The sequence below is a fragment of the Schistocerca americana genome, chromosome 3 (genome assembly GCF_021461395.2).
Source record: "Schistocerca americana isolate TAMUIC-IGC-003095 chromosome 3, iqSchAmer2.1, whole genome shotgun sequence".
NCBI lineage: Eukaryota > Metazoa > Arthropoda > Insecta > Orthoptera > Acrididae > Schistocerca > Schistocerca americana.
The window spans coordinates 430,903,615-430,922,107 of NC_060121.1; the positions used below are offsets into that span (position 1 = coordinate 430,903,615).

Consider the following 18,493-nt stretch of genomic DNA (forward strand, 5'->3'; position numbering starts at 1 on the left):
GCACTCAATTCGGGCACGATCTATACATACTGGTACATATTTATCTCCTTGACCTGAACTATGGGAGCTTTTTAAAATTGTTTTCGCTCAGTTTTTGTGCACAGGTAATCGAACAATCGGAGATAGGAAAAATGTAATGAACATTACCAAGTCCAAATGATAAACGTCACCATCTGGGTGTTATGGTTCGTGCATAATCAGCATCATCAGAGAGCCAGAAATTTGTCAATGGCAGCGCTAATTAGTGTGGAGTTCAGAAAGCACACAGACTGTTGGGTGGCTGGCCACGTTTACAGGCCGCATCGCTTCGCCTCTCCAATAAATGAACAGCGTCATACAACGAAAAATTAAGCGGATACAACAAAAACAAACGAATACGGCAAGCGGGCAAGCGGTCTGCATCGGCTGAAATGAAAACAGGGCCGCAGGTCGGTGTGGTTGTGGAATATTTCAAAGCTTCCGCGCCGAGGGAGACTGACAGCGCAGGTTGTTCAGAGTAGAACTTCTCCACCGGGTTATCTGCCCTCGAATGTGGGTACCGTCAAAGGAGAGATGAACAGCTCTCCTGGATCTTTTTTACGAAAAATGTTATCCGGCAACTAGTCACGTATTTCACATTGCACTTTTATGTTACTAACACCAAGACAACAAGAAAAATTCACATCCTTTTTATTGCTGGAATGGCTGCCATCGAATAAGTTTCGCAAAGAAACGAAATTTAGAGTTGAAAGCCCCGTTAACGACTATATAATTAGGGATGGAGAAAACTCTCCGATGTGAAAAGAGTGGAAAAGAAAATCGGTCGCTATCTGGGTAGAATTTTACGGACATCCAGCAGTCTTCGAATCATATAAACTGTTACCACTAGGCCAATTTTTCCAGTTTGTATTTCATCGAAGAGGAAGGTTGATTAGTAACTGAACTCCAGAAACCTCCATTGCAGACGTAAATGAAACGGCACACGCAAGATGGTTTCTCAACCAAATTGAACAATGGAATAATTTAACATCCGATGGACTACACGGGATTAATAGAAGCAATGAATTGTTTGGAAAAAGAGTATGAAAAGTGGACGTAACGTGAGAGATAAAATTTTTGCTTCTAAGAATGTGAATAGCCGTTAGTTAAGGTCAAATTAAAGTAGCCCCGTACTCAGGAAACTGTGGTGCATTTGCAACAGTCCTGCCCCTCCGTTCGAAGCAAAACCCTGGTGGAGGTGGTTCGCCGTTGTCTTCCTCCGAGCTGGTATGAAGTGTTTGGTGTGTATCCTTGTCGTGTGGATAAGCGTGATGAGTTCTTTAACAGTGTAATGTTGGGTTTGTGTTTTTATGGAGCAAGGATAGGTAGATGCTAAAATCTGCTGCTGGCGCATAGCTTACGCCTTTCTAAAAGCACCAAAGAGGCCGCAAAGCTTAACGTACCCAGTACAACGAGAAACCTGCCAATGCTGCAAATCAGAATTTTTATTTGCTTGATGACTAGTTTCGCCCCGGGACCCATTTTCAAATCATCCAGGTAGTCAAAATGATATTTCCAAAAATACGAAAACCATGTCAAAGATATATACGTATCATGAATTGCAAATGAACAGTTACATTGCATGCAGATAACATACCCACATACATCACCATTAATAGTGTCACTGGGCCTCACTTCACGAGTCACTGCGGAGAGGTTTCGAATGTAATCCGGCACATTAGCACGTAGACTGGTGATGAAGAAGTCTACCCCACGACCCATGACCACTCCTCCCCTTGCCGTCCGAATGTAGTTAGTGAAAATTTCCCACCACCAGGATTCGAACCGGCTTTCCTTCGAGTCGAGCGCCACCGCACAGGCGTCTCTTTTTTTCTGCCCGGAGTGATATTAGGTTCACAAATTTTCTGCGAAGACTCCATGAAGATTAGCGCAGATACATAGTTGAAAATGGCGATACGTCTCCTACTATAAGAAAGTATTACGGACTCACTAAACAAGAGGGTTGAGTTACAATGAGCGATATCAAGGTTCACTGCATACTCTAACCGAAACAATTGACATAACTACATCGAACATTAGGAATGACTATTTATTTAAATACATTAAATATATTAGCAGCTGCGAATATGGATAACCATCAGCTGTAGAATAGATTGACAACAATGAAAATTTGTGTCGGATCTGGACCCCAACCCGGATTTCTCGCTTATCGCAAGTAGTTGCCTTACCATTTGGCTATCCGTGAAAGAGTCGGCAGCTCGCCCAAACTTCCATACGTCGTTAACAATACGTCGACAACCTGCACTCGTTCATCCATTATGTATACCTCCATACAGGCGAGACATTTTACTTGAAAGTCACTTGCCCGGTATCGGCGGATAAATATGATATTGCAGTGTCTGTGCTATTCCGAATACGATGAAAAGTTCCTTTGTCCATGCATGCATGTCCAAAGGAACTTTGCACCTTATCGGAATAACACACGCACTGCAACATGGTATTTATGTAAATCGTCAGGAGGAGCCAGACATTTGTTTATCATAGAAAACTGCCTCGACGGGTTCAGTGTGGTAGGCATGATGTTAAATTTCTTATGTTTTATTCGGACAGTCTAATAGTAACCTTTTTAATCACCGCTATAAATTGTTCATGGTTTCTACAAGGTATGTCCGGTTTCCTTGCGGTATTTTGATCCTTTTCTTGTATCGTATCGGGTAGAGACGAGCAGATTTTAATGATGCTGTTGTAAACGAGACAATAAAGACGACTACAGGCCAAGCAGATTAATGTAAGCCCCGTGTGTCTGTGCAGTCATTGTATTCAGATATTACCAATGAAGTACCTGTGATCTTACTCTGTTCCATTTCCACTCCTTGTAATGCTTCAATGGCCTTTTTTATTAATGACACGAAACATTTCATGTGATGTATCCCCAATAAGACTCACCCTACCTCCACTCTTCAATTAACACTATCACCCAGTCCATAAAGTGCGGGCTGTTCAAAAACTATATAGTCCGATTTCACATCTTCTGCATGACTCAAGGTACTAATTCGGGACCGAGCGAGGTGGCGCAGTGGTTAGACACTAGACTCGCATTCGGGAGGACGACGGTTCAATCCCGCGTCCGGCCATCCTGATTTAGGTTTTCCGTGATTTCACTAAATCACTCCACGCAAATGCCGGGATGGTTCCTTTCAAAGGGAACGGCCGACTTCCTTCCCCGTCCTTCCCTAATCCGATGAGACCGATGACCTCGCTGTCTGGTCTCCTTCCCCGAAACAACCAACTAATTCGGGGTGAACTTTATTTTACGCATCGAAACTAAAAGTATATCTCGGCGTCCGCTGTAGATTGCGATATCATGTAATTGAAGGTAGGGATGCAGCTGATGCCGCTATCACACTCGTTCTTACGTTACCCAGTGTGCTTCGAGTGGAAACGACGACCTCTCAGCAATAAGACATTTTTCTTTATCCTCGTCAACAGGTATAGTTCAGATATTAAAACACATGCCAGACAGGTGTATGAGGAGTAGCTAACACACGGCTGGCACGTTGAGTAGATTTCTGTGGATTACCAGCAACAGTGTGTTCAATGCGCTCTAGGTCTTGAACAAACACACGGTGGCGACCTGTATACTTCTCCTTACAAGGACACCGAACGAACTTCTCCTCCTCGAATCCTTTGAGCTGTAGGAGGTGCTGCACCGCACTCTCGACGAAAACCACACCGCACAGTTGTTCAAACTTACAAGTAACGCTAAATGAAGTTTCAATTTTTCATCTTCGTTCATATGGAAGATTTAGTTTTCTGAAATCGAATTAATATTTTTGAATCACTGTTCCTATTAATAGGAGTCTTCATGTCTGTTTTCCTAAATCTCCATAGTGGTAATCCGCGTAATTTATCTGTAAGTACGGTATATTTTCTTTCTAGAATATTTAAAATTTGTAAGTCTTGTTTCCCTGTCTTTTAATGTCAACTTTATTTGTTGTTGTTGTGTTACTGCTTCCTGACTCTCACAGATAATATACTAAAGTTTACGCAACTGAATTGGATAAATCTACCCAAGTGGCGTGTAGCATCCCCTTTCACCCGTATTACGACGGCGACGCTTCGTTGTGTGGACCCAGCGAGACTCTGTTAGCAGTGGGGAGCCACACTAAATCATGAGAGCTCAACAGGCGCCCGCAGCTCCCGCAGGTTTACTCGGAGCTTTGTCCAATGCTAGCACCCCTAGCTCGATGGGAAACAATGTGCTCAGTAGGACAGCGATCACGTGACACGGACAGACCACACGAGCACCCTCGTGTCCGTGGAGTGCCCCTTCACCTACTCCACCATATTTCGAGAAGGATGTTTTCAAGTATTAAGCTACTGAAGATGCAGAATGCTGTAGGATGTAAACGATCGATCACTGGTTTTTGTCCTCCAGGAAAGGTGACTGATTTTATACTACGAATGCCATCTGTGAACGGATGTATGAATAAACTATCGTGGTACTTCGACTATATTCTTAACAGAGCTGGCATCACAGAATGCTCGCAATAGCGAAACTTTAACAGTATATTTCCAACTTCGGTCGTGAAAGGAACAATGGAGCACCGTAAGAATATTAAGTTCGGTTTTAAATTGGATATATATTCTCCAGACACTTTTGAAATCATACAGACTGTTGACTATAGTGAAGCAACGAGTCGTAAAAACGTTTTCAAGTGGAATGTAAGGTTTTTTCATGGTAGAGAGAGCATTAAAGATTATCCACGTCCAGGAATATCATCGACTGCTAGAGTCGAAGGAAATGTTCATAAAGTTGCTGAAATTCCTCGAAATTATCGTTCTGCAACTATCAGGTTAGCTGAATAACTCAGTGGAATTCCTAAAACAACTGCGAGTAACACTAACTGAAAATTCTGGCAAAAAGATCTGTTGTGTCACACTCACTCAACGACGACCAAAAAGGTTACAGAGTGAAACGACGCAGAAGCATAAACAGACCGGCGTATAGGGACCTAGTCTACATTCTTTCACTGTAACATGTAACGAAACGTCGTGTTTTCACTACTAGCCACTTACCAAGCGCCAAAACTCGAAATGGGGAGGTCAAGAATCTCCGAGACTGAGGAACGAGTCCATGCGGAAAAGAAGTTATGCAGAAAGTGCTCACTGTTTTCTTTCATTTAAAAGGAATAAGTTATAATCAGTTAGACCTAGATTACTGTTTGGGTGATTGTTCGGATTCAATGTGAATACCGGAATCAAGGAACACAGTGTTTGTTGCACGACAATGCACTGACACACAAAAGGAAGATCATACGCGATACCCTGGCTCGAGAACGTATTGTTCTGCTTGAACACGCTCCTTATTCATCTGATTTGACTCCGTGGGACTTTTGGTTAGTTCCAAAACTGAAAATGGCAATGAAAGAAAATCGTTGCGACACGATGTCAAATATTCATAAGGCTCTGACCAGGGTACTGCAGCCAATTTCAAAGATTGACTATCTGAATTGCTTAGAAAACTCTTTCAAATGCTTCGAGTTGTGTACTGAGTCAGAAGGAGTCTGTGTTGAATAAAAAGCCTTGTAAACTAAAAATAAACAACAAATTGTATTTTATTTCACATCAAATATCTTAACTGTGTCACGGACTATGTGTACACATTTGACCATCCAAACTGCAACGCAAGGAAAATAAAGAAAATTAAATCTTACTCATTGTGCATGTACAGTATGGTAGGAAGAACACGGGATTAAACTCTTTGGTTATTTGGTGGTGTACAGAGAGCGAAATAAAGCAGAGAATGCTGACACCTGTGACAGCAACAATAGCTCGAACCCAGCAAGTCGTCGACTCGACCTGAGCTTGCTGGTTCAACTCTACGCAAGAGATCAACAAATGTAGTGGCTAGAGAACGGTGGCATTCCAGAGTCGCAGTAACGGAAGACCGGATGTTCTTCATTAGAAGAGTACTAGAAATAAAGTGTTGGTCAGGGCAACAGTTGAACATTCTGTTTATCGAGGTAGGTAAGGCAGTGAGGGCAACAAGCTTGTACAAAGAAACATCGTGGAGACATCAGAGATAGGGCACAGCCACTGGCCTTAACATATGAGAAACACCTGCTGTCCAAATTACCCCCTATGCGAAGCACAAGTGATAGAAGTGTGCACCTGATGGCACTTCTTTACATTATGTCAAGTGCTGGGCCCTTATGGCGATGACTGGTGTTAGCTGGCAACGTTCGTTCTCCTTGGACTCTCCATAAACGAATACGTTCATCGTATTGCTGTACCCATAACAGGAACTCTCCCGAAAAAACCACATGGTACCACTCCTGTGTGCAGAGTTTTCGGCGTATCAAAATGGTTCAAATGGCTCTGAGCACTATGGGACTTAACTACTGTGGTCATCAGTCCCCTAGAACTTAGAACTACTTAAACCTAACTAACCTAAGGACATCACACACATCCATGCCCGAGGCAGGATTCGAACCTGCGACCGTAGCAGTCGCGCGGTTCCGGACTGCGCGCCTAGAACCGCTAGACCACCGCGGCCGGCTTTCGGCGTATCTCTCTCTGCTGTAGAGCAAGGTGAATTCCAACAATGGTCACTGTGCTAATATTCCACGGGTTCTAGATGTCGTCGTACTGTCCATGCGTATACTTGTCCTGCTTGCAAACAAGCCCATTTCCTGGCTCACACGATCCCCCACAGACGAAAGAAATGTATGTATGTCCTCTCCGACACTAGTCGCGTAGTGCACTTGTGATCCTGCAAGGCGTTAAGTGTGTCCCTCCTGAACTTATCGATTCTGTGTCTGCATGACAGTAGTGGAAACTTGATTAAAAAGTGGCAGCACCGCCACGGAACGATAAACCGTCTCGATAGCCCACGATCCACCACAGTAGAATTATGTTACCTGATGGTAGACTATGCTCCTTGTCATACGACGCATAACACGAGCCGGCCGCGGTGGACGAGTGGTTCTAGGCGCTTCAGTCCGGAACCGCGCGACTGCTACGATCGCAGGTTCAAATCCTCCCTCGGGCATGGATGTGTGTGATGTCCTTAGGTTAGTTAGATTTAAGTAGTTCTAAGTTCTAAGGGACTGATGACCTCAGATGTTAAGTCCCATAGAGCTCAGAGTCATTTGAACTTTAACACGATTTTGTCGCAAACACCATTCAAATGCCGGCCGCGGTGGTTTAGTGGTTCTAGGCGCGCAGTCCGGAACCGCGGGACTGCTACGGTCGCAGGTTCGAATCCTGCCTCGGGCATGGATGTGTGTGATGTCCTTAGGTTAGTAAGGTTTAATTAGTTCTAAGTTCTAGGCGACTGATGACCTCAGAAGTTAAGTCGCATAGTGCTCAGAGCCATTTGAACCATTTGAAGCATTCAAATGCGACTTCTGAACGAAAAACTCTTTATAATCTTCCCGTACGTATAAAGTATCTGAGACGTTCCATCTACACACTTGGTGCGGTTGCGCTACAGTGCTGATAATTTGCGAGTAATATACATCATGCATATTTGGCGATTTTTACCTGCCAGTCTCAAGATGTCGAAATTTTAAAGGCCAGGTGAGAAGCGAAGGCCTACAGCTTAGTCTTATCGTCGTATTCCACGTAAGCGTCATCTATATGAGACTATCTCTACTACCAGCCAGAACACATGATTTTCTACGTCACTGCGCTGAGAGGGTACAAGATTTTTGCTTTTTTTAATACTAAGGATTCCGAAAACGGAAATCACTTCACTAATAGGAAAATCTTATACTATATTTATACGTAAATGAGCAAGCGTACATAGTTGTGCTTTTTGGTAAAGTTGGGTAGAAAGGTCATTCCGAGGCGGCTTATAACTATCTTCGTTACGTGTGAAGTTTTATTACGGAACACTTTCTATTGTGTTTCTTCTATTTATTTGCCTGAGGTACAACTTTGGGCTTCGTGCGACGGAGGAAAATGTAACGCTGCGCTTGACGTCATTGCAAGTGCAGCAAAGAGACTGCTACGCCGTATCGTGGCTCCGAGAAATACCTACAACTCTAACGTAGACACTTTGAGAGAGAGAAAAAAAAGACACAATATGAAAGAATTATCAGAAGGAGATGGAAATCGGTATATGTAATGTACATGAGCAGACAAACAAATTATTACAATTTCAGATGAACCGCAACATTTATGTGAGAGTAATAGATTCATAAATTAAGCACGTAAATAACTCCTAGTTGCACCACTGGTACTTACGCAAGAAGTTATTCGGCTTGGCATTGAATGATAAGAGTTGATGGACGTCGTCTTGCGAGATATCGCGACAAACTGTCCAACTGTCGCGTTAGATCGTCAAAATCCGGTGATGGTAGGAGGGCCCTGCCCAAATGCTTCAAACGTTCTCAGATGGGGAGAGGTCCGGCGATCTTTCTGGCCGAGGTAGGGTTTAGTAAGCACAAAAATACAAGCTGTAGAAACTCTCGTTTTCCATGACGTGCAGCGAAATGGGACATACAATATCGTCGAACGTACTGCTTTGCTGTAAGGTTGCCTCGAATGACAACCAAAAGGGTTCTACTATACAGTTAAAAGAGACCCCACACCATCACTCCTGTTTGTCGAGTGGTATGAGGCGCGACAATCAGATTAGTATTCCACCATTGTCCAGGGTGTCTCTAGACATGTCTTCTCTGGTCATCGGAGCTCAGCTCGAATCGGGACTCGTCACTGAAGACAATTCTGCTCCAGTAATGAGATTCCAGGCCGAAGACGTATCTGAGGTCACCTCAGACAGTATCGGGTTTCCAACCTGACTGTCGCCCGCCATACAGACCGTTAACCAGGAGTGATACTCTGGGGTCCCATTTCATTCCATAGCAGAACTACTTTGGTTGTCACATGCCACACCCTTAGAACACAGTGGTAAGTCGATGATATTCTACGCCCATTTAGTTGCCCTTAATGGCAAGCCATCGTGGACTTACTTCTCAGCAAAATAATGGCTCTGAGCACTATGGGACTTAACATCCGTGGTCATCAGTCCCCAGCAAGATAATGCCCACCCGTAAATGGCGAGAGTTTCTACTGCTTGTTTCCATGATTGCTAAACCCTACTCAGCCCAGCAAGGTCGTCGGATCTCTCTGCAATTGAGAACGTTTGGAGTATTGATCTAACGAGCCCATTGGACAGAATTTGGCATCCCCCACAAGGAGATCCGCAACTTTATCAACCAATCCCAAGCCGAATAAGTGCTTGCATACGGGTCATAAATGGTCGAATGCCTTACTGACTTGTTCAATTTCTGAAGCTCTTTCTCTTGAATTAATCATCCAGTTTTTTTGTGAAACTGTCATCATGTGTTTGTCTGTACACGTACATCAGATCTAGCGATTTCTGTCCCACTCGGATAATTCCTTTATGGTGCGTTTATTGAGTTTATATGGCAATAGTGTCACTATATTTATTAAATATTTTTCTGACAGCATTTTGTGTATTTGTTTGATAGAGTATCATAGTTTGAATTGGGTGTCACTCTAACATAGCGACTAAATGACTAATCTCTTGTGTAGTGCAAAGTCAACGTGTAATTAAGTCCGATTGTAACTCCAAGTTGTCAAAATACTGATTTAGTAGTCGTTCGCGTCGAATCAGGATGTAAGATGATTTCATCTAGTCGGAAGTTCGACGACCACTATATGGCAGATGTGTAGTTTATTAGTAACACACGTCGGAACTCTCGCAGCGCCTTACTAAGGCCATCTGCTAAAGTGCACTGTGACTCATCGTTCCATGTTCAGATATTCATTGCGAACTTACTGCATCCGTACTAATGGTCTGGTGGTTAGCGTAACTGCCTCTAGATCGTGGGCACCCTGGTTCGATTTCCGATGGGAACGGAGACTAACCTCACTCCGTTACTGGACGTGTTTATCCTAAACATTTCACTTCATTCCCGTCACATAGACTTGCAAGTAGCCGAAGTGCAGTCAAATAGAGACCAGGCAGCTGAATAATCACAGACGCAGTGTCCCGGCCAACAATGCCCTACAATCATTTATTTGCCATATTACACGCGATGAGAAAAGTTATACGTGGGGGTTGTAGATTTCTGCACGACCACGGTGAGAAGGTGGTTCAGAAAAGTATAGGTGCTAAGGTATTATTGTTGTCCAGCACGGAAGTAGAGGATGATTTACTGTACTGTTGTCCTCCATGCGTTATAATCAGGAATACATTAAATGTACAAATGTTTTCGCAGTTGCCAATACGGACACCATGAGCTCTATAATGGAATGACGACAGTGAAAATTTGTGCAGGAACTGGACTCAACGCCAAATTCCCCTCTTATCGCGAGCGCTCGCGTCATTTCTGCCCGAGCACTACTCACGGCCAGATCCAGACTTCCATATATCGTCAACCTTCCTGAACCATCTTCTCACAGTGGGTCTTACAGAAATCTGTAGTCCCCATGTCTAACTTCTCTCATCGTGTGTGGTCGTAAGTCGTGCTTCGATAGCATAAGGGTTAAGAGACCGGTCCCAATAAGCAGGAAATCCATGTTCCAGTCCCGGTCCGGCAAAAATTTTCAGTGCCCCCATTCCATTATAGGGCTGATGGTTGTCCGTATTCGCAAATGGGAATAAATTTAATTTATTTCATAACGGCTGTAGTCGCCGAAATTCCTGTTCCTTTGGACATGCATGCATGTCCGAAAGGACATTGCAACGTATTTCTGAATAACACAGGCACTGCAATATCATATAATCAGAAATAACTGACAGCTATTCCAATTGTCAACTCATGAGTGGCCGTGATTAATGACCGATGATGTCTAGGAATCGTATTTTTCGCGTTTAAAAGAGGCTTGTGACCCTTCTTACATACTAAGTCCTCTTCTTTAACAACGACAATCATTACAAGGTCTCTCAATTTACAGCTCACGTGACGTATCTAACTACCCCGTCAGTTGTAAGACAGAAGTGCTATCCATTTAATAAAACAGCTCTCTCCCTCATTACAGTTGGTCGTGAATGTGCATCTCCTTCCAAGAAAGCTATTCCATGACATCGTAAAAATTTTGCAGTCAATCAGCGTGCTTTTCAGTATGTGAAGAGTGGAACTGCAATAATGAGTTGGCACGCATGAATTGTTACCTACTCTGAAATAATTGCGAACGGTTATTTTACAAATTTTGTATAGTCCATTCTAAATCACGTCAGGTAAACCTTAAACTTAAAAATTGGCGGGAGAAAAATGGGAAAGAACTTCCTCTTCAACAATTTTGCTTTTTACCTCTAGCATCTGTAGACAGTGTCAGCAGTACGACCAAGGTGCCGTGCTGCTAGTAATGTCAGTGCTAAAATACTGCCGAATTACACCATCCAGTCACATCATTGTGACCACCACCTATGTTCGATGTCAGCGTGCAAGAACGGTTCACAGACGAACTGTAGCAGCACTACCAGTGGAGGGTATACAAAGCGTTTCGGGGGGATGTACGAAACAGTACAATCATTGTCGTAATGCGGATACGGGGTGATTCATTGCGCGTCCAAAAGGTCGCGATCATTGGCTTTCTGAACAAGGGTGGAAGCATTTTCGAAACAACTAAGTTTGTAAACAGTTCGCACGTCGCCATCGTTAAAGTACACTGATCAGCTAGATCATTATGACCACCTATCTAATTGCCGGGGTGTCCACCTCTAGCACGAATAGCAGCGGCAACGCTTCATGGTATGGAAATAATGAGGGCTTGGTAGGTTACTGGATGGAGCTGACACCACATCTGCACACACAGGTCAGATAATTCCAGTATATTGCGGGGAGGGGGGGCTATGAAGTCTGACGCTACGTTCAATCACATCCCAGACGCGTTCGATCGGGTTCAGATCTGGTGAGCTGGGGCGCCAGCACATCAACTAGAATTCGCCACTGTACTCCTCGAACCACTTCATAACGCTTCTGGTCTTGTGACATGACACATAATCTTGTTGAAAAATGGCACTGCCGTTGGGTAACATGATCGTCATGAAGGAGTGTATGTGGACTGCAACTGGTGTACGATGTTCTTTGGCCGTCATGGTGCCTTGCATAATTTCTACTGGACCCACGGGCGCCCAAGTGAATGTTCCCCAGATCATTATGGAGTCACCGCCAGCTTTTCTACGTCTTGCAGTACATGTGTCAAGGAGCTGTTCTCCTGGAGGACGACGGATTCACGCACTCCCAGTGGCATGATGAAGAAGGTATCGGCATTCATCAGACGATGCAGCGTTGTGCCACGGCGCCAACGTTCAATGCCGATGTCACGTTCCCATTTCAGTCACAGTTGCCGATGTCGTGGTGTTAACATTGGTACACGCATGGGTCGTCGGCTGCGAAGACGCATCGTTAGGAGCATTCGGTTCACTGTGCGTTCAGACACACATGCACACTGTCCAACATTAAAGTCTGATATTAGTGCCACCGTCGCGTGGAATTAGCCGAGCGATCTAAGGCGTTGCAGTCATGGACTGTGCGGCTGGTCCCGGCGGATGTTCGAGTCCTCCCTCGGGCATGGGTGTGTGTGTGTGTGTGTGTGTTTGTCCTAAGGATAATTTAGGTTAAGTAGTGTGTAAGCTTAGGGTCTGATGGCCTTAGCAGTTAAGTCCCATAAGATTTCACACACATTTCAACATTAGTGCCACCACAGTTCGCTGCCTGTCCTTTTTTACCAGAGTGCCCAGCATATGGTGTCCGACATCTGTGAAGAGGGCAGGCCGCCAAACTTTATGACGTCTGGATGTGGTTTCACCTTGATTTCGGCACGTGTTGAAGACGCCCACCACAACAATCCTCGAACACCCGACAAGTGGTGCCATTTCCAAAATGCCCGTGCCGAGCCTCCAGCCCATCACGATCTGCCCTCTGTCAAACTCAGACCGATCGACCGCCTTCCCCATTTTACAAACGGACAGGTAGTCATTCCTCGCCAGGTGACGCTGCTATCGCCTGGACTAGTTCATATCGATAGCAGGTCGGTGGTTATAATTTTCTGGCTGATCAGTGTATACCACGCATGGCAAACTAGTGCTATCAAAACCGGCGCGGATCCAGCTATGCTGTACCAAGGGCCATAGGTGACATAGATGAACGGCGGCTTCGGAGATGTATACGGGTGATTGGACGTACAACTGTTCAGTAACAGAGCGCCAAGCTGAACGAAGGGGATACAAACAGACTTTTCCGAAAGACCGGTAAGCGAATGTTGTTGCGGATGGGCCTCCCAAGTAGGCTCCTGGTTCGTACACCGACGCTGACTCCAAAAAAAGGGCTCTGAGCACTATGGGACTTAACAGCTATGGTCATCAGTCCCCTAGAACTTAGAACTAATTAAACCTAACTAACCTAAGGACAGCACACAACACCCAGCCATCACGAGGCAGAGAAAATCCCTGACCCCGCCGGGAATCGAACCCGGGAACCCGGGCGCGGGAAGCGAGAACGCTACCGCACGACCACGATATGCGGGCACGCTGACTCCTGTTCATCGGCGACGAAGACAGGTACTTGCACGCCAGTACTGCAACTGGTCGTCCACTGAATGGTGGCAGGTGGTCTTTTCAGATGAATCATGTTTTACGCTCCATCGGGCAGGTGGTCTTTGGCGTGTGCGGCGTGAAACGACTGAAAACAGTATGGTCTGATGAATGCTTTCTCAGCATTCCGTGGGTGATGTCGTCATTCTGGAAGGCACAATGGATCAACACAAGTCTGTATCTATCCTTGGGGATCTACATGCTCGGCACGATGGCAATGAAATGTGTCATACAGTGCGCAGTGTACGTGCGTGGTTCGAAGAGCACCAGCATGAGTTTACCGTACTGCTCTCGTCGCGAAATTCTCCGCATTTAAACTCAGTCGTGAATCTAAGTAACACAGCCATAGGGCTGTTCGTGCCACGGACCCTCAATTGAGCAGCCTAGCGCAACTGGCCACGGCACTGGAGTACACATGAGTACATATCCCTGTCGGTAGCTTTCAGAACCTTGTTGACACTCTACCTGCATGTCTCTCAGACATCCGCGCTACAAAGAGCGGTTATTCAAACTTTTGACAGGATTTCATGTTAATGCGACTGGACGATGTAAGATCCCCTTTCATGAGAGGAGATCATGCATTTATTTATACAATTTCACTTCTGATAGATCAAGTTCAAAAATGGTTCAAATGGCTCTGAGCACTATGGGACTTAACATCTGTGGTCGTCAGTCCCCTAGAACTTAGAACTACTTAAACCTACCTAACCTAAGGACATCACACACATCCATGCCCGAAGCAGGATTCGAGCCTGCGACCATAGTGGTCACGCGGTTCCAGACTGAAACGCCTAGAACCACACGGCCACACCGGCCGGCAATAGATCAAGTCCACAGAAAATATTTTCGTACGCATTGTATCTCGGATATGAGTTAACATGAAATACAAGTTCATTTACGAGACAGCTTAAATCTTTGGCTCTTTCATTGATAATCGTGTACAATACTAGCGTCACCTGCGACCTTAAGTGTCGACTAACTTCGCAATTTTTCACTTCACACTACACATCCCTATTTCTCCTTGCAGAGTAATAATTCCTGTTTGCCTCCTTTACCTTCTGTACGGAACTCGCGCTCCTCGCAGACAGTACCATAAAAGTCATGGAAAATCGCATCCTTTCGGATTAATTTTTCTACATCTTCTAACGGCTTTCGATTCAGATAGACCGGGGTGTGGCATTGGTAAGATATTGGACTCATAATTTGCAGGGAAATGGTTGAAATCTACGTCCGCCCATCCAGATAGTTTCTCGTGGTTGTCAGGAATCACTTATGATATGTGGTTCCTTTGAGAAGGACCATGGCTGATCTGCATCTCTGTCCATTCTCAATCCATGCTTGTACCCCTAATGAATTTGGCAGTGGAAATGGAAATGAGCGTTTGGCGTCATTGCCGAGAGACCCGTGCGGGGCAGGTCCGGCCTCCTTGGTGCAGGTCTTATTACATTCGACGCCATACTGGGCGACCTGCGCGCCGGGTGGGGATTAAATGATGATGAAGACAGCAAAACCCCCAGTCCCTGAGAGGAAAAAATCCCCAACCCAGCCGGGAATCGAACACAGGCCTGTAAGACGGCAATCCGTCACGCTAACTACTCAGCTATCGGGGCGGACAATTTGGAATTAACGGGACGTCAAAGACTAATGCTATTCATTCTTCTTTTTTTCGATAGTAAACTACATGGACGGTCACAATACAAAATTTTATGCATTGGTGATATATCCAAAAAGACCACACTGACAGTTAGAAGGAAAATTTTATTTAAAATTGATGTATTAATAAGTTTCTGTTGAAAGTCCGTACACTCCAGAATCGGTTCGCCTATCAGACAAAATCGCCTTGAGTACTGAGGCAACCATCCCACCGATGCCCCTGGTAGAAGATACCCCGTTCCGCAAAACACCGTGTCCTGCTGCGTGAAGAAGTCCGCAGCTGCTTGCTGCACATTCTCGTCCGACAGAAAGCGTCGACCCTTGCAAGTTCTCTGTTAAGAGACCGAAGCCATGGAAACAGCTGAGGGAGAGATGAGGACTATAGGGATGGTGCTCGAGAGTCACGCACTTGTTCGTGATGGTTGAGGCTGGCTTGCCAGATCGACCGGTGTCTTGTGTCGAACTGCCACCATTCCACGATGGTGCTTTTCGACAGACATGCTGCTCCACTCTTCGATGGATGTCTACCGTGCTTGTCAGGCAGCCAAGAAAAAAAAAACAGCACATTGAACCTGTTTGGACGCATTTGGTAATAACGTCGCCATAGTTCAAGCTTTGCATTTACCGCATGCACCTCAGAAGGAGACGAATGTCACACTGTCCCTTGTCTACATGTCGGTGCCTTCACACGAGTTCTGAAATTCCATTTACAAACTCCTAGGACTTGAATAGGGGAGTGAGTACATAACATTTTGAATAGGAACCCATGTCTATAAACGTGCCATTTCCATTCGACAACAGTTTGAATTCACATGTTTAACTCATCCACTTCTGCTTGAGGAACTGAATTAGGTGTGACGCAGTACAGTTATTAAAGTGACAGTTCGAAAATGAACTTAACGAAACATCCATTTATCACCTAAGCACATTTGTTTGTTTAACACTAAAACATTACACTGAACCCCCCAGCCAGGACATCAGTTCTATTCCAGTTTTACGTTGAATAGGTCTCGCAGCAAGGCATACGTTAAGTGACCGTCTAGCGTAGAACGCATCATCCTCTCTATCCCACTGCATACAAGGAAAAGCAACTCTGAGACTTTTCTTTTTCCCTCAGCAGATGCGTTACACATCTGAACTGCAACCATTGTAGAACAGAAACGGTGTGTTTCCGGACATAGGCTCCTGTTCAAAGTATTATGCACTCGCGCCCCCCTAAACGTTCTACAAAAACTTAAAGGTAATTTCAGAACAACCTGTATACAGGCGGGCTACGTTCAATATACGGTGCACCAAAGTCCTGAAACGGAAACTTTTTCATCCCCCGTTATGTTTTAGAGCAGATCCACATTTTTTTCACTTGCTTTGGCATGGCACGCGCTAAGACAGTGAAGATGAAATTACTGTAATGAGATTTCTCGCAGAAGCTTATAAGAAAGCCTACGTCTTGGTATATCCACCAGTGAGACTAGAAGTCACCTCATTACGCGTATGTGGTGCAGTAAAAGGTGTCCTCGCGCTTATATTTTGGAGATTCATATAACACAGAAAGATATACATGTAGATGTAATCTGGGCATTCTTTTACAACCTCCGTGCGCTTGCGTAACTTTTCACTATGGCAGGGAGTAGAAATAACCAATGTATTTTCAGTACGTAAGTTGCAGAGTGAATTTAATTCCTTAGGGAATTCTCCAGAATAACTGAAATATCTCTTGCAATCCACTCAATTATCCCCCGTATCCAATGAGCAGAAGAAACAGCCAGCATGTCAGCCAATATGGAACACCAAAGAGACAGTCTTTCAACAACAACAACAGAAAATTGTGTGTCAATTGTATAGTTGTTTGTGTCGGAACAAAGATACTCCCTAATCCTAATCTTAGTCTCAAGGAAGGAAGCTCAGGATTTAATGTCCCGTGGAAGACACGGAACAGAAGCTCGGGGAAAGAAACCAGTCGTGTCTTTTTTAAAATAACCATCCCGACATTCGCGTTAAGTGATTTACAGAAACCAAGGAAAACCTGATTTTGTGTGGTCGGGCGGGATTTTTAACCGACGTGCTCCCGAACATTAGTGCAGTGACATACCACTGCGCCACCTCGATCCAGTGGCCGCCAATGTAAACGTCTGAGTGGAATGAAACTGATAATAACAATAACAACAGCAATGATTCTGTAGTTCACGAAAAATTGCCTTCTCTTTACTAGGAAGCTTGATCGGATGAGGCCCAAGAGCTACATACAGAATTAGACAGGTATTCTTTGCACCATAAGAATTATAATTGGATTTAGGCGTTCCAGTGAACACAAAAGTTTATACTGTGTCACTGCTAGCTTCGGTAATAGTAGTAGTAAAATACTGGATAGTCTGTTAGTATTCGTAGGACTTTATCTTTAGTGAAGATGAGAACTGAAAAATCTGTACTTTGGTTTAACGATATCGAAAGGCTAACAAAAATAAAACATAAACCGCTTAAAATTACCACAATATTATTGCTAGTTAAATTACAGGAAAGATGGCACATTCATTCGATATTTTGCAGTTTAATTAAGTTGTTGGCTCTCCCTGAGTTTTATACGGCAAAAGATTCTTCGTTAAGCACATTTAACATAATAAGTGTTCAAGAAATGAACCGTCACATACCTCCTTTCTACTTTCTCTCTTCCCATTTACCTTCAAAAATTAGCAATGTTTTCTGTCTTTTCACTTACAGGGGTCAACAAGATAAAAGCGGGATAGCGAACGACGAATGTGTGTTATATCTAAAAAGGGTGCTGTAAGTTTACCCAATAAAACGGAAATAATTTATATTTCAGCTAACGCAGTGGAAAGCGTCAAATGGGAAAACGTTCACCATTTTGCTCACAATCAACATCCTGCATACAGTACAGAATTTTCTTTTTCAGCGGCAATTACAGAACGGCTATACACGCGAGACACAATGTCGAAATTGGTTTAACAAACTATTTATGAGTCTGAAAGAAAATTCTATACGGACGACGTTATCAGTAAGATAAAGCTAGTGCTTCTTTTTGTAAGGTACGATGCAATCAAGTTAGGTTATTCGTCTGCGCCAGTAAATATTGGCGCCTGGGAATGTGTGTGCGTCGCTAAGTAGCTTCTCATTCATGATTATACAATCAACTGAGATGGAACTCGCATGTAGAGCTGACATTGTGGTACCAGCAGCTGTAAGTGCTCTTTGTGATTTTGTCATCTCCCTCTTTCTCCTTTCTACCGGGAGTGTGCATAGATAATGCACCACTTTAAGCTGTTACTACTG

At 44.3% G+C, this 18,493-nt stretch overlaps 1 protein-coding gene across 1 annotated transcript in view; it reads right to left on the reverse strand.

Moving 5' to 3' along the window:
- The window catches only part of LOC124607197 (diuretic hormone receptor-like), a 575,756-nt gene that overhangs the window by 551,385 nt on the left and 5,878 nt on the right, over window positions 1-18,493 (reverse strand). The gene's annotated exons all lie outside the window — the stretch shown is intronic.